General features: G+C 39.5%; 1 protein-coding gene across 10 annotated transcripts in view; it reads right to left on the reverse strand.

The window, feature by feature from the left end:
* The window catches only part of PDE10A (phosphodiesterase 10A), a 548,616-nt gene that overhangs the window by 111,974 nt on the left and 422,629 nt on the right, over positions 1-14,013 (reverse strand). The gene's annotated exons all lie outside the window — the stretch shown is intronic.

A 14,013-nucleotide genomic window follows, 5' to 3' on the forward strand; every position in this document is an offset into this window, starting at 1 on the left:
GGTCACACTTTGTTCCCCTGAACAGGGTTCATTGTGTCTCACACCCACTATCAAAGGAATTTAAAAAAAAAGTGTTTGTGACAAAGTTCTGGACAAAATTTACAAGGAAAGTCTGATATCACGAATTGTGTTCATCTCCCCAGATTTGTTTGAAGGATGCTAAGTAAAATAACAAATTTCATGTTTATGAACCAGCATTATGTCTTACCTTAGTTGCAAAAAATAAATCTTACATTGAAAATTCTATGCACAAAGAGTACAGAGACATGCCCAGCTTAGCCATTTTAATTAGCCCTGTTAAATACTTATCAGCAGACTCCATGCACTTTGCAATGTGACATACTCATTGTACATGGAAGTGTACATCAAAGACAATAGATCACCTTCCCTGGCTGGATCAGTCCAATGTGATTGTTCTTACAATCACATAGCTTTCATAGCATTTCAAATTGTGATTCTCACTACAACTCCAAACGATAGCTAGAATATGGATAAACCAAATGCCACAAACCTAAAATCAGTAAAGAGTCTATCATGTTATATGCAGCCTGATTAGACCTCCATTTAAGATAGTAATTCCAATGTCATAAACACCAATCCATGGCTATATATTGTTGTGCACCTTCACCATGACATTGTGATTTCAGACTCCTCTGTGAGCTAAATAACTTTAGGTGTATTATTTGCTTAATGTGAAACAGCATTTCATTCTTCCTGTAAATGTTTTGTGCAAGGCTTTGGTATATGGGTTACCAGAAATTTTGAGATCTTGCAGTTCACAGTTAATTCCTTTATTATTATTTATATTTTGTAGTAAGGAAGCATGTAGAGGTCAAAATCAAGGCTTGGACTTCTTAGTGCTAGGCACAAGACATGCAACATGAATAGACAGTCCCTGTACCAAAGAATTTACAATCTAAGCGTATCAATAAGTGGATACAACAAACAGTTAGGGAGGCGGGGATGACACACACAAGGAATCAATGAGACAATTATGATTAGAATAATAAACAGCAGTCACAACACACTAGCCTCCTAGCCACTGTCTTTTTATGGGGGGGGGGGACGGGAAATGCATCACAATGGTAAGTTTTAAGGAGGAATTTCAAGAAGGACAATATAGTGGTGTTGCAGATTTTTCCACTACGCTCCTCCCAGTGGCAACATTGGGAAAAGCACAATGGTATCTGAGGGAAAGCAGAGGTTGAAGGCCAGATGCTAACCAAGAGGTGACAGGACAGGGACAGCATCAAGGGTCTTAAAAGCAAAGACAAGTTATTCATTCAATATTCATAAACGGCCTGTTCCAAAGTCCACTGAAGTCAATAGAATCTTTCCACAGTCTTCAATGGACTTCAGAGCAGGTCCAAAACCAGCAATCTTTCATGACAGACAAGTCCCAAATGTGTTAAACCACAGTGTTTAATATGTTGAGTTTCAATTCTTCCAAACTGAACTACATGAAAACTTTCTTTGCTGCTCAGTATAAACTGAACATACAGGTACATTAAAATTCCCAGTCTCCATAAGGAAAGCATGTTACTCAAGACAGAGTAATAGTAATTGAGGCAAAACAGTCCCCAACCCACATAGTAACAATGGATTCTGTAATAAACTGGGGCTCAATTCTCCTCTCTGTCTGAGAGCAACTTGGCACATGAGGAGGGTAGGCGGGACAAGCTGGCTCCCTGATTTAAGCCTAGCTCTGGCATAAGTTACAGCAGGGGGCCGCAACCTTCGGCACGCAGCCCATCCGCTGGGGGACCGCGAGACATTTTGTTTACGTTGACCGTCCGCTGGCACTGCCCCCTGCAGCTCCCAGTGGCCAGAGTTTGCCATTCCCAGCCAATGGGAGCTGCAGGAAGCGGCAGGCCTCAAGGATGTGCTGGCCACCGCTTCCCACAGCTCCCATTGGCCGGGAATGGTGAACTGCCTTACTATAGAGTTAAAATCTTAGGGCAAAATTCAGTCCCATTCTACATAGATGGTTCTCATTTAGTCCATGGGGATAGGCGGAATTGACAGAATTTGGCCCTTAGTGGAAAGAGGAATACCAAACACATGTAGTACACAATTTTAAATACAATTTTTGCATTAAGTTTTGACCAACCAATCCATGGTGTCCATCTTTATTGACAACTAAGTCCATAGCAAGTTTAAATTTTGGAGTTATGAGACTGCAAAAAAGAGTGTGCTGGGAAAGACTTCTATTATCATGATCCGTTAATTCAAAATTACTGAACAAAGTGTTAAAAATTTTGTAAAAATTCAGCTTTGAACTGATGGGAGGAAGGTGGGGGGGGGGGGAAATCAGCCATTCCCCTGCTTCCCCAGAAAGTTATAAACATCTTAAAAAACAGGGTTTAAAATGAAATTTCTTCCCTTGTAATGACTGCTTTATGTTGTCACTAATATGACACTAAAAAATAAAACAATGGTCCATAAAATCAGTCCTTCCTTCACTTACCTGAGTGCAGGGTTTCAAGCAAGGGTCACACTAGAATAGCTCCCACTGACTTGGCAAGACAGTACTTTTTGTTTGTTTTTTAAAGAGGCTATCATCTTGTGCTCCAAACTCTAAACTTTCAATTAACATATACTTTCTAGCTCTTATGGTTGAAAAATTTTCAAACGTGAACCAAGTCTAACAGTGCAGTGATATCTCCCGGATTCCACAGACAACCTGAAACAATGATTCGGAGAAGCATGACTTGCCCCGGTTTGTTTCAGTGGCTGTTAACATTGAAGCATAACAATGACAATAATTTAATTGACAACATTGTTAACTCTTATTAAAATGGCAGATCGTGCAGAAAAACCTGCACATTCTACAGTGAGTGGGTTTCCCATTTTAGCATACCAAACAGATTGATCTTTCTTTGTGAGCAGAGCCTGGGAGAGTGCATCAGGGTGTAACTTAAGATATTCTGTAATAGTCTCTGGAATCATTAACACCAAGCACCAAGAAAGAATCTGGGGAATTTAGTTCCTGCATTGTATGAGTTGCTAATGTCATCAACTGTTGCAGGAGCAATATACGTATGTCCTGTTTTTCAGATATTAGAATCCCTTGGGATATTACTACAGTCTGGCTGGCTGTGGAGAGAAACAATGCTGATAATCATTCCTGTGATAGTTCAATATGTGTATAGATGATAATTCCCAGAAAAAAAATACGTGGCTCTCAAGAGACAAAATATGCCATGTTCCTGGGAACTCTTATAATTAACTAGGCCACATTGCTCATAGTTGTGTAATACACCATCTCTTACAACTGTGGTTTGTGAGGCACCTTCAATTAGTTAGCAGAGCTGCTTCCATCACACCTCTGAAGAATGTGCAATTGAAACAAGAATTGGGTTTGCCATTCTAAAAAACTTGCAATTGGGCATGTGTGAGTTTTCGAGCAGAGTTCCTTCAGGTAGGCTGGCGCTTAGAACCTAAAGACTGATAAGTTTCAGGGAATTAAGGTTAACATCCTGCAAGGAGGAAAAGGTAATAGTTCAACTACAAAATGGGGAGAATATAACCAAGTAGCTATCCAGCTCATTAAAGCAGTTATTTTTTAAATCTTTTCTCCTTAATACTTTGCAAATTTACTTTAAAAAAGCCACAACACCATCATACCCAGGCATTAATGACGCCACAAAGAATGTGTGGGATAGTGAGGGGAACTGCCATAAGAGGAAATCAGTTTTAAGTGGTTCACAATTTGACAACTTTGAATGCCTCAGCCTTAGTATATGTAATTATGACTAACATCTCTACATATAGCACCACAGGTGTGCATAGCACTTAACATGGTACACCTCTACCGGGCGATATAACGCTGTCCTCGGGAGCCAAAAAATCTTACCACGTTATAGGTGAAACTGCATTATATCGAACTTGCTTTGATTTGCCGGGGTGCGCAGCCCCCCCGGAGCACTGCTTTACCGCATTATATCCGAATTCGTGTTATATCGGGTTTCATTATATGGCAAGGGATAGAATCCAGACTACGTACAGAGGAGAAGACAGGTCTGGGTGGCTGGGACAATGCGATGGGGAGTTCTCACCTCTGGCCAGAAGCACTGTTTCAGGGACTCAGAACCCAGCTGGGCCATGCACATTGGCTGAACTCTGTGCTTCTGAAGCAGCAAAAAAAGGATTTAGCACTGTAATAGGAATATGATGCAATGGTCCTTGTTTCACTGTATTGTAGAAGCCCTGGAAAAATTTCAAGTTGTATGCAAATATTTTTACTTCAGTTCTGCATTTTTTCCTTTGGTGCAAGTTATGTTGTTCTCATTACTACCCATTTTATTTATTTGCCATATTTTCACCTGTAACTTTTTTCTTTTTAAGGAAATGAACAAAAAATATTCCTGTGGCACAAGAGAAGTAATGAAGTTATTATACCCCTGTGAAATTGCTCCAAACTCCCAGCTTCCACTTCTCATCAGCCACAGAATATGAAATAGACCGAGGAGCTTTGCTTACTGGCTTAGTTTCTGCTACCTAGGTCTCTGAATACATTGAAAAGAAACAGATTTGGGCTGAACTTTGCAGTGGAGCTCTCAACATCTGCAGAGAAGTCAAGACTGAGCAGTTCTCTCTTCTCTCAGACCAGCTGACAAGGGAAACAAAAGGAAATGTCCTGGGGGAATAGTCTGCTAACGTCAACAAGGGTAAGAAGATCATTAGTAGTTGAGATGATAGGTTACCACATGGGAGTACCATAGTGATCCAGTGTGGAGCATACTTACGTCAAGGGAATCATTTAATTCCCTCTGAAGGAACCCTGCTGTAACTACAACATACGTACATTTGTATTAGAGACGTATGTTATTTATTTTGCCCAGGGGATTGAAAACAAGAAACTAAAATGTGTTCTGTGTCATTTAAATAAATATTATAATAGAATAAAAATGACAGAATAAATGCTTGTATGCAGTCATTTTAGGATATTTCCACTGACCTGTTTGTAATCCCAGTCCAGCTTTGGGTTTACAAATGTGTGTTGTATATTATAGAATAATGATATGCAGACAGTTCAAGATTTTAGAGTCTTTGGAAAATGGCAAATTAAACTAACATGATAAAGTATTAGCAGCTCACAATAAATCTGAATGATTTAGCACTCATCACCCTTCTTAGCAATATCACTACTGGGAGTAAAGCATTTTGCTCTGCTATAAAGAAATTACTTATCTGGAACTGCTGTTGTCTGAAGCTGTATGTTGTAACAGATTCCCACCCTCTCATCCATTCTCCTAGTGTGTGACTGGTGGGAACTAACAAAGCTTCATGATTTGGGGGGCAGACTCCTCACCTCCACACTAGAACAGTGCAGGAGTCCCTAGAGTTAGTTCCTTTCTTAAAGACATTAGAAAGCATTAAAAATATGCAAATGTACCACCAAGTCTGGGGGTACCAACAGGGAGAACCCAATCCTCAGTGCATTGATGACTTCTCCATCCCTGGGCACATCAATGTTTAAGGCAGTGGTTCTCAAACTTTTTGTATTGGCAACCTCTTTCACATAGAAAGCCTCTGAGTGCAAACCCCCTTATAACTTTAAAATGGAGTTTTAAATTTTTAATTTAACAGGGGCTTGGGGATGACAGCACTCACACATGGCTGGGCTTGTGACCTCCACATAACTACTTTGTCACCCCCAGTTTGAGAACCCCTGGCTTAATGGAATTCCCTTTTCATCTCTCTGGCATTATGACTCTCCATTAGCACTTAAGCGCTGGAGGGAGACAATGATATGTACCATTGATGTTTGGAGCATCAGTGATACCTTGGTGCACCAGTGCTTATCTAGCTATCAACACTCACTGAAACGCCAATATGGCTGCAAATTGATCAACTGTGGTTGACGAATCCTATGTTTGTTAATTACAATTTCACTTTTACAAACTTAATTTGCCATTCTGGCTGTATGTCTCTACCAACACTGGCACACCTTTCTAATGTAACCAAGTGCCACACTTATAGCTTGAATAGGAATTTTGAAAAATAAGTTTGAGTATGTGACTGATTCTATAGAAATCTCCTGCCTATACTACTACATCTACCTGTAATGAGGAACTCAAAGAGTTTATTATATTGTCTGCAACCACAGTTCAGTTTGTTCATAACTTTTCATAGTCAAGCAGAGTAGCATGAAATCTCTCATATGCCTCAGCTTAAATTTTAGAGTACTGTGAGAGTAAGTTAATATTTTTACAGAAAATAACAATTCTTTTGTAACAGGGTGAGGAAGGAGTGACCTGCCCAACCCCACTATCTCCCCTCCCAGAATGATCTGGGGAGGTAGTTTTCTTTAATAGGAGTCCAAGAAACTTTAACAAAAATTTGCCTCATCAACACACAGCCTGTTCAGGCTCCTTTCTGGTGGTAGGGGGTCCCCAAACAAACTTAAAAGGGAAACAGAGTCCCCCAAATCTGTCCAAGGGCATGGGTCTTACCTCAGAGCCTGAGTGAGTGAAAAGGGTTCCTTCATAAAGTGTTTCTTATCAGCTTGCAGATGCCCTGCCCAAGCTGACTCCCTTGTGGCATCTCAGTCAGACCCACCTCTCAGAACTGCTTCAACTTTTTTACAAAGGAATCAGCTGCTTAAGGTTCCTTTCCTGAGCCAGGTGTCTCTGATTGGCTTGTTTAGTAACCCTGTTCCAGGCTTCAAGTCTCCCGCAGAGCAGCTCCCTCACTCCCTGTCACATCCTTACATATCCTTTATCTACACACACACTTGAACACTTTAACATAAAAGATGGATTTTTTGAACACACAAAACTAATAAGACACAAGAACTGTCAATTGTTTAAAAGTGCTAAATAGAGAGTAAGAACAAGGTTATATTACTCTTTTACTGACGTTGCTGTATACATGCAATGTCTAATATTTGATTTAGGATTATGCCATAAACAATATTTACATACAAAATGGAAAAATAGTAAAAACTAAATATTCAAACTTTACCTTCCTGCTAATTTACCACAGAAGAGAATAAAATCCCTCCCAGTCTTCCATGCACACAAATAGAGGTGCATACCACTGATAATCCTTGCAGCAGTTACTTAGTCCTTACTCTTTCCTAACAAGTCTTTTTCAAGGTCTCCTCCTTAGAGCTCTTAGGGTACATCTACACTTACCGGAGGGTCCGGCGGCAGGCAATCGATGTTCTGGGATCGATCCCGGAAGTGCTCGCCGTCGACGCCAGTACTCCAGCTCGGCGAGAGGAGTACGCGGCATCGACGGGGGAGCCTCCCTGCCGCCTCTGGACCTGCGGTAAGTTCGGACTAAGGTACTTCGAATTCAGCTACGTTATTGACGTAGCTGAATTTGCGTACCTTAGTCCGAAGTGGGGCGTTAGTGGGGACCAGGCCTTAGAGATACCCAGTCTCTTCTCTGTCTAAAGATTTCCTCCTCAGAGCTGAAAGTCCACACCCAAATTATTAGAAGGCAAATCCAACCTTCCCCATTGCAGTCTGATATACAATCCCCCTCACAAACATGTTATGTCAGTACCTTCTAAGTCCTCTTTCTAGAACTCCAGGCAAAAGATTAAGGAATTTACATTGCGAAGTTACTATGGTAACTGCTGTGTGTCACATTTAGACTGTCCTGAGGCTCTGTAGATTCCAGCTCTACAGTTCAGATTTCCATCCCATGTAGTTAAGATGATTTTTTAGGGTCCAATTTAATAGGAATCTGCAGTCAGAAGTGATGAGGAAAAAGTGCTCAGCATCCATTAGCACTGAATCTTATGGGAGCTGTTGGGCACTTTACCACTTTTGAAAATTAGGCCATTTACACAGATGCCTAAATATGGGAATGGGATCAAGTAGAGCAATGAAACTTCAGAACAGAGCAGAACCACCACAGCATAACAATGAAGCAGTGAGCAAGTGGTGCACAAAAGCAAACACTTGAAAAAATAACTAACGACTGAGAAAAGGAAATGGAAAGTCAAAGAGGACGGCTTCAGACAGAGTTGCTACTTGCTGAACCACTCTGCACAGGGAGAGGAAGAATAGAGATTCTGGGAATATTAAGAATCTTAGGGAAAATTCTCTATTGCAATTGGCTGTGACCTGCTTCACTGATTTCTGTAGGAATTACCTCACCTGCTTCCCTGGTAGAAAGAGGAGCACATTCTGCCATTCTTACCCAGAGGAAATAGAACAGTATCCTACTTCACAAGTAATCCCAGCGAAATCAATGGGACTATTTAAGGAGTAAAACAGTACTCACCATAATTATAGGTGGCAGAATCTGAGCCAAAATGAAGACAGAATTGTGAAAAAAGGTAAATTGTGAACAAAAAAGAAAAAACTGGGAACTTAACTCTCAACATTTTGAAACAGTCAAGTCAGGCATTGCAGTGTACTAGATTGATTTCCATAAAGTGAACAGATGGCATAATTAAAATTTTAGAATAATCAAGTATTTGTAAGTTCCTTAGAAAACTTTCACTAGATGAAAAAATTGAGATAGACAAAATTAAGCTCCAGGATTCTAAATGACATGAAAACACAAGCAACACTTCAACATTTATAAGACCCAAATATGTGAATTAGTCTTAAAAAATATTAACTACTGCATTATGGAACAAAACTACTCAAGAAATACATTGAAGGGACTATAAACCAATGATTCAGTTTCAAAGACTATTTCTAAGTTGTATAATGTTTTCTGAACCTGAATTGCTGTTAATTTCATTTGAAGGACAGAAGATGAGGAGTAAGCAGTCTATAAAAGAACTGAGGAAAGAAAATTGTTCTGCACGTTTGTTGGTCTCTTTGCATCTTTCTGCCTCAAAGCCACTGCATTAATTTGAGGGATACAATACACTTAGTGTGCAAAACTTCCTTTACATGTATATTAAATAAATAGAAACAAAATTACACTTTAAGCATAATCTATGCAGAAATATAAACCTTATTATCTAGGGTGAAGGTTCTCATAAGATAAACAAATGGTCATCCAAATGTCTAAAATACATGTGCCAATGCTTTTTAATGTAATGTTAGATCTGCTTATTTGACACCCAAACTGTTTTACTTTGCTGTCCATTTCACCAACTTGAATTATTATACTGGATGGGATTCAACTAGGCACCATATGATTTCAAACAGCTTGTCTTGCTTCCTATTATTTTGATTCTAGCATCTGCAATGGCTTGAATTAGTAAGATGATGTCTGCTGATATTTTAATTTACACAAAGAGATGAAGATTCCTTGTCACCTAGAAAATGTGAGAAACTCAGTATATTATGAACTGGTGACAGACTAATGAGACTACGAAAATTCAACTTTCCCCCCACAAGCTAATATGCAAAGTTTGCATGTAGATTGCCTTACTAAGATACACATCATTTCTTTCACCTCAGTTTTTATTAGCATAATCTGGAGTGTAGTGAAATTTGCCTCTTTTAAGCCCTTTACCTCCTCATTCTAGATAAACATTCAACAAAATAAAACAATTACATGACTACAACTGAATTATATTCTCAAATTTTCATTTTTTAGAAGATAACTGATGCTATGGGTGTTCTACAGGAATGTGTACATTAAAAAAAACAACAACAGTAAGCATTTTCCCAACAGTCAAGGTCAATGTATGGACTGAGCCTGTTAAAGATGCTAAAAGGCGAAACTATGAGACAGCATTGCCCAGCAAAAAATGTCCTTCCGAAGCTTCCTCAGGTCCAAATTTGTAACTAGAACTTTGAGGAAGAGGGAAATGTGCAGGTAGAGTGACACTGTGGAGAGGTCATCTCAAAGAATTTTGGTAACAGGTGAGCAACCTTCACTTCAAGTAGCCTCTGCACAACCCCACACTTAGAATTTTGGTAAGCAGTGCTCCTCCCTCCAGATGCTGAGGCCTAGTTTAATCGGGATTGCAATATTGTTTTACCAAATGAATTGTGTGATCTAAGAAATAATGTTCTGAGAAGTATGAATCGAGATCCAAGTAGCAGCTCTAGAGATTTCTAATATTGGAATATGTCTAAAGAAGGACATGAAAATGGCCTGTGCTAGCTGAGTGAGATCTAAGCCCTTCTAGAAGGGAAACAGAAATGTATTTCTAAAACTCTTCAGTACAGACTCTAACCTCTTAGAAAGGTATTGAGATGTGACTGCCTGACCTCTCTACTCTTATGAGAAGAGACAGTCTATGTCAATTTCGGTATTCCTTAGATCTATTCAAAGAGTAGGCAAAATCCACATGCTTTGCTGGGTCAATAGTTTAGATTTGTAGGAAGTAAAAAACTCCTTGTGATATAGTTGCAATAGATCCTAGAACCATTTTTGTCTCACTCAGGCTGGGGCTATCAGGATAACCTTCAGTCTCATTTGATTTTGTTGAGAACTCCCTCAGTTAGATGAAGGAAGGTGTGGAGGAGACCTATCCCCCAAACCACCCCGAGCTTAGAGGAAATGCATTTGAGATGGACTGGTTGTCTTCTGGTTTGGAGCAAAATTTTGACATTTGGAGACGTGTCCCTTTGCAAATAGCTCTCTGGATACCCCCAAAGGGCAAAGATGTTGTTTGTTACTGAGTTCCTAGTGGTCATTCATGCTCATGGAAGCAGTTTCTGCTCAGCTGATCTGCCAGTATATTGTGCTTGCCTGCACAGTGAAAAGCTATAGGATACATTTAGTGTACTATGCACCATTCACACAGATCTATGGTTTCTTTGCGCAGCTGGCTGAAGTGTGTTTCCTCTCTACTTGTTGTAAAATCTCTGTAGTGTTGTCAGTGACTACTTGAACCAATCTGCCACGTAATTGGGGACAAACGACTTGAGAGCTCAACACATCACTTAACTCTAGAACATTGGTATGGAGTTTGTTCACCCAGATGTGCCCAGAAATTGTTCAGTTCTTGCAATTGCTCCCAGTCCAGACAGAAAGCATTGGAAGTGACTGTGAGTGACGGAGCTTGAATGCAACTCCTTTGAAGACAATGTGATGTTGAATCTACCACATGAGGGACAGGAACACATCCCTGGGCAGTGTCAGTGCTGTAAACATGCTGTTTGTACTGGGCATATAGTGTCTTGCAAACCAGTATTACAGAAGCTTCATCTTTACATGTGCATACCATTATGTATATTGCTGAAGACACAAAGGCCATCCACTTGAGGAAGAACATTACTGTTTGACATGCGTTCTCCTGCAGTATTTGTATGGCTATAAGGATTTTTAAATTCTTTCTTCTGGAAGAAAAACTTTGCCTTTTCAAGAATCCAAAATGGCCCCAACAAAAGGTATGATCTGCATTGGGACTTTGTGTGATTTCTTCCGGTTTATCTTGAATCTCAGTGTTTGGAATAGAGTGTCTGTTTGTGACCTAGCTTTTGCTAGGTCCTGCAAGGACAACCTGATGAGCCAGTTGTCCAGTCAAGGGTAGATCTGGATACCCTGACACTTCAAATATGCTGCTACTGCTTAAAGGCACTTTGTGAATACTAAAGTTTCCACAGATAAGCCAAATGAAAGGACCTTGTATTGGTAATGATGATCTCCTCCCACAACAAATCTTAGATATTTTTGGTGCAATGGTCAGATTGAGAGGTGAAAACGTACTGAAAGTCGTTTTCACCTCTCAATCTGACCATTGCACCAAACTGGAGTTTTGTGGAGTGAGACTGGAATAAAGTCTCAATAATGCTCTCAAGATTCCCTGATCTGTTCCCTGGGACAAAAGCGCAAAGAAAGGTATTGGGCCAGTTGTTGTGTGATTCTGGATCCAAGTGTGGATCCACGGGTATCAACAATAGAGTGGTTAAGCGAAAAGCCAAAAGGGATGAGAGATATTTCACTAGGGAACAAGCAGGGATCCTGGGGGCAATTCATGTATCTTCAGGATAGCTAGGGAAACAGGTTTAGCCTTGTAAGGTTTCTTTATCTTTCCCAGAGAAGTAGAAGGAACTGACCCCACTGCCATACACTTCTTTCCTGCATGTTTCACTATTGAGGATAATGTATACAGTGTTGCATGAAGGGGCCCTGATCCAAAGGGTACAAATGAGCGTGTTCCAGAGGCACAGCATGATTAACCTGAGCCACCAGGGTAACTGTAGATCCAGCAGGAATAGATGGCTCCAAAAAAATCATCAGGTGCCTTTTAAGGCTTACAATGAGGTCCCAGTCATGGAACTGATGGCCTCGGATGGGGGCGGGTTGTGGAGTAAGGTGTTCCTCTATTTTGCAAGATGCATGAAGAAGGCATGAGAAAAACTGCTCCCGTACTACAACCAGTAAGATGCATTCGTCTGAGATTTTTGTTTTTAATTGGCAGGGGAAGAATGAAGAAAAACAAAGTCAGATGTCCCCTAACTACAGACTTTTATCTGGGAGACAAAAATGATTGCCATGCATTTGATCTGGCATTTGTTCCTGAGGAATCTGTGGAATCCTGCTTGGTTTTGCCTCTTTCATTGCTCCTATTTCAAAATTTGGCTCTGCTATAATTGGAATCTTTCTTGATTAATTTGTTTGTTATACAGGCCAAATGAATGCTTCTTCCTCATAATAATTTCATCCCATCTTTAACGTTCTGAGGAAGGTTTGGAATGTTTAGCTTTTTCAGTTGGTCCCAGGACCAGTTTTTTTAAAATCCTGCCAAACAGTCCACCCTTTCTTAATTTAGCAAATGAAAAGGTTTAGCAAATAATAATTATTATAAACTTGCCAACCTTGTAAACAGAGGAGTCTTTTCCACTATGGCATTAGAGACAACTTCAAAGTAATCTCTAGCAACATCTGCTATGAAAAATGTAACTAAGGTGAACTTCTTCAAAGTGGGTTTGAAATTATTTTCTTTAGAATCTAACCAGTATCACTGCACCAGGAGAGACAGCACTTAAACTGGGCTGTCTGTGAGAAAACATACAACTTCTACATTTATCTTGAGTGTTTTGACCTCATAGATTTCTCTCCAAGGAATATTCTGATGGAATGACCATATCTGTGACGAACAATATTACTCCACTTTTATGTTTGGGATAGACACAATGTGGGATTTGCAATGTTGCAATTTATAGCATGGTTTGCAGATTTACCTTCAGGATTCTCACTCTGAATGGGCAGTCTCCCCAAAAGAAGAATAGCGAGATAATACTTTATTTTTATTTGTGGTACACTGAATTGCCATACTAGATCAGGTCAATAGTCCATTTAATATTCAGCCTCTGAAAGTGGCCAGTAAAAGAACTTCAAAGGAAAGTGTAAAAAAGGCTGAGAGTAACAGTATTTCTGAGAAGATTTACTATACTTTTATTAACTTTCTATTATCCCTATGTGTTGACTACTTTGAATCAAGGTTTCAAACATTTTGCGGGAATAATTTGGCCTACTGGTCCCGGTCAAACTGTATTGATTCATAACTTGATAAATCCCATTCCACAGTTGAACTAAGAACTTTTGCTAGAAAAAAATAGAACTTGATACCAGATTTCTTAGTTTTTTCTATATTTCATTTTTAAAGACCTTTTCCCGTCAACTTCTATGCTGCCATATTCACTGTATTTTACAATAAATATAATGATTGCTAATATAAGCACCTTGGGTATTAAAATGTCCCAGAAATTTATTCACAATGGACATTGATACAACTGTCATGGGTGAATGCGTACAAGCTAAGCTTTCTGAGGAAATGTGGTAACAAGCACATTACTGGAAAACAATTAAGTCATTGTAGTATAAATCTTTTATCTGACTGGAGGACATGTGAGAAAGAGCTTCCTACAAAGACATGCCTAAGACAAGTTACTAGTGTTTGTACAGCTACAAGTTTAACAAGAGGAATAGGCAACAGGGAAACAACACAGACTATTCCTAATGTGGATTTAACACATACATGATGACCAAAAAGGAAGTGTAACCACGACATCACTTCCTAGCTTATTTAAAGAAAAAGAATATGGAGAAAATTAGATATTAATTACAAATGTCAAATGAAGTAATCCTCTTCTTCCCTAAATAGGAATTTATTTTAGTGGTCATGATGAC

The sequence above is a fragment of the Chrysemys picta genome, chromosome 3 (genome assembly GCF_011386835.1).
Source record: "Chrysemys picta bellii isolate R12L10 chromosome 3, ASM1138683v2, whole genome shotgun sequence".
Taxonomy (NCBI): Eukaryota; Metazoa; Chordata; order Testudines; family Emydidae; genus Chrysemys; species Chrysemys picta.